General features: G+C 45.0%; 1 protein-coding gene and 1 long non-coding RNA gene across 10 annotated transcripts in view; both read left to right on the top strand.

Annotated features, from left to right (window-relative positions):
* Window positions 1-3,475, top strand: part of DTX2 (deltex E3 ubiquitin ligase 2) — an 85,422-nt gene that overhangs the window by 45,512 nt on the left and 36,435 nt on the right. The window lies entirely within an intron of this gene.
* LOC109293503 overlaps window positions 3,298-3,475 on the top strand; it is a 1,432-nt gene continuing 1,254 nt past the window's right edge. The window contains exon 1 of the long non-coding RNA XR_002096328.1: window positions 3,298-3,388. This is a non-coding gene — a long non-coding RNA (uncharacterized LOC109293503). The remainder of the gene's footprint in view (window positions 3,389-3,475) is intronic.

Raw genomic sequence — 3,475 nt, 5'->3', positions numbered from 1 at the left:
CCCTGGCAAGAAAAGCCCCATGCAGCACCGGCTCCAGCTTCACCCCACAGCTGCAGCCAGCCCCATGCCATGCAGATCTGAGGGCACATGCCCCCCTGCTCCTACCCCCCCCGGGTGCAAGCAGCAGCAGGAGCTGCCCCCACCCCACGAGTTGCACTTCCATCATGCCCCTCCCCCATTCCCCCCGGCTGGGCAGCACCTGTCCCCTCCCTCATCCTGGGGGGTGTTGATCTGCCCCCACCCCTTCCACCACCCCAGGCTTACCACCTGATGGCAGCTGTATTGGATATCTTGGATTGATATTGGACGATATGCCTCCTTAAATATTGGTATCGGCCCCCAAAATCTCTATTGGTGTACCCCTATTGCAAAGGAAACTGCTGTTGCCTGGGCCAATTATTGGCAAACACAAAAGAGCCTAAACAATGATGTACTAACTGACAGTATTTCCGTGGTTTGGCTCCAACAGAAGGATTTGTTTTGTCAGTGTCTCTTCCTTCATTTTGCAGTGCCTTTGATTAATGTGTTACAGGGCTTCCCCAAAACATAACAGAAGCTGGATAGGAAAATGACCTAACAGCTCATCTTCCTGCCTGATGGGATGAATCGTTCCTGGTTCCATGTGATCAGCAGATCAGCACTGTGTACAATATGTGTACTATATCTAGATATCAATATCTCCACAAATGCAGGGAATATTTGACCTAGGTATGTCTTTATTTCTTGTATTCAAAAATACATGAGAGAGAGAATAAATAAATAAATGGCAGGTGTGTTTCTGGCTCCTAATTTGTAATTTAGGTATAAGGCATCCTGCAGAAAATAAAATTCCGCTCCAGGAGCTTCAGAGTGTTGCCAAAATCAGGGGTGACATGTAGGGGGTGCATGCGGGTGTATGTGCACCCCCTGAGTGTGGCAGTGCACCCCCTGCACAAAGGTGTCATGACAGTGCCAGTGGCGTCTGCGGGAGCTCCCAGCTTACTGCCACTGGGCTTCCGCCACTGCTTTCCCACCACTGCCAGTGCAGCCGTGCCCCGCCCCAGCTGCCTGGGGCATGCACCACTCATGGCCAAAATTGTGGGCTGGTATAATCATTCTTCTGGTAAAGACAAGCTGAATATGCTTTGTTGAAATTCTGTGGCTAGTCTTCTGGAGAAGGTCAACTGGAGAGGATCATAGTTGTCTCTTATGGCTTTAAAAATCTGTTAACTTGGTTATTTAACTGTACTAGTCTGCCGTTTGTGTTTTTTAATACAAAAAATAAAGATATGCTTAGGGTAAATATTCCCTGCATTGGTGCATCTTCCAGCATGAGCTCCATTTTAACTCTCTCAAAATGAAATAAACACAGTTGTTAGCAATATGCAGCTAAGCTACTTAATAAAAATGTGGTGAAGCAAATCAAAATGTTGTTATCTGTGTTGTCCCATTGTGGCCTTTTGACTTTGAAGTCAGATATGCAATACCTTCCAGTTCCCAGAATGCCTGTTTTTATTGCTTTAAGGATGAACAAATTTAGAGTGATAAATCGAACATATGTGTAGCCACCCCACATTAGTGTTCTTGCAGTGCCATGGTTCTGATTGAGTTTAAGGTTGGAAGAAAAATGATCCAAATGTTCTTTAATAATAAAAATATATTAGTACACATTTCTGTGGAAATTCTTAGGATGTTGCAAAAGCAGTTAAAGTCCAGTGTTGTCAGATGCAGTGTGCCTCTTCAAGCTTGTTGAGCATTATTGGTTTGCACTGGAACTGAAGGGAACACAGTGATCTTGTGGGTTTGTCTGTATCACGGGATTAAGAAGAGATTCAGATTAGATTTTTTTTCTTTGCTTCCCCCGCTGCATTAGAAACCTTGCCAGAACGTGAAAATTGGTATCAGTTCAGGTTTAGTGGCTCTACCTGGGTTTCTACCAGTAGAGCATCTAGCCCTATACTGTTCACAGGACCTACGTTACCTTAATGTTTTCACCCACTGAAAAACAAAAGCTTTACCAAAGCCCCACTGCTACTAGAGACTTACCTCAATTTCCTACCTTAGTTATCATGTTTTCTTACCAAGATGTACACTTGCGGTTAGCAGAAAGTGTTTCTGGTGACAGTCTACCACAGTGAAATGTGCCCCAAAAATGGGAACACAGGCTTCCAATATCCTATCTCTGCCTGCAGCTGTTAGCCACCAAAGTTTCAAAGGACTTTCCTTTTCAGTTGTGGGTAAACAGTAGGTAAATGAAAGGAAATGTAGGGTGCCTAGACACGAACGCAGAGGCTGCTGTGATGTGCTGGAATTCCAGTGCGTTGGAGCAGATTCGATTAATCGATAGATTGAGTGTGTCGGATTGTGGCAATTATCACACTCCAGCAGCCTCTCGCATCTCGTGTATCAGTGTCCCCATGCTTAAAAATGGTGGTGAGGGTGCTTGAACTGAAGCTTGTTGAACAAGCTTCAGTTCAAGCACCCCCGCCACCATTTTAAAGCACCAGGACACTGATGCACGAGACGTGGATGAACAGCTCTCAGAGCTGATCTAATATAAAGTGCTGCCCCCCTCCCACCCTGGAGCATGCATAAAAGTGCCCATAGACTCTGACAATCATTGAAAGCTTGGTTCAAATACTTTTCACGTCTCTCAAGTGTGGGTGTACTTCCTGCTTACTGTACACTTAGATCTCTGATCAGACTTCATTCTTCTGCTAAAATAACTCTCTTCCTCCTTTATCCCTCCAACTTTTACTTTTTTTTCCTCTCATTATCCCCTTTGGATCTTTCATTTCTTATCACTTTTGTTACTGTTGTAATATGACATGCATTGCTAAAATGCCCATCATCCTAGCATTGGGCAGAGTAACTGTTTGTAATGGCTGTTTGCAATTGTGTAGAAAGGTTACAAATTACTGATTTTTATTTATTTTTTTTACTTCCTTGTACTGTGTAGCACTTTATTAGAAAGGGAGTAGAGTTCAATCTGGGTTGAATTCTAGTCTTTCTATGTCAGTGGGCTTTTGGCTAGGCCTTTAGATTGGAAGTGTTTAAGACAGCTGCGGACTCAAAGGGCTTGGTCAGACCAAGTGTTTACACTGCACAATCAGTATTACACCTGTGTAAAAAAGGTAGAGGGCACAAGCCATTGCTAATTTTGCCCAGTCTCATGTAAAAGTACCCCTTAAAGCTAAGAACAGACATTTGGGGAGGTTATATTGGGTTCAGAATGGCTGCCCGATTGAAACATAGTTTGTTCCAGTGCTGACTTTGCACTTACAGACCTGGTCTCAGTGACTGGCAATCAGATTAAATCTGGACCAGCCAGCACTCTCAACCCCCATCCCACAAGCTGCTTGGGGCGCAGCCAGTTTTATCAGCATTCACCACCACTGGAACCAAGCAAGTAAGGCGCAGTAGGAGGAGGGGTGGGAGGAATGGGGGTGTAGGCTTGCTGGGGGGGACCCCCCCACCTGTGGGGCATGCCTGTCTC

This window comes from Gavialis gangeticus, unplaced genomic scaffold (assembly GCF_001723915.1).
Source record: "Gavialis gangeticus isolate Ggan-Ray unplaced genomic scaffold, GavGan_comp1, whole genome shotgun sequence".
Classification (NCBI taxonomy): Eukaryota; Metazoa; Chordata; order Crocodylia; family Gavialidae; genus Gavialis; species Gavialis gangeticus.
This window is presented reverse-complemented; position numbering and strand designations above follow the sequence as displayed.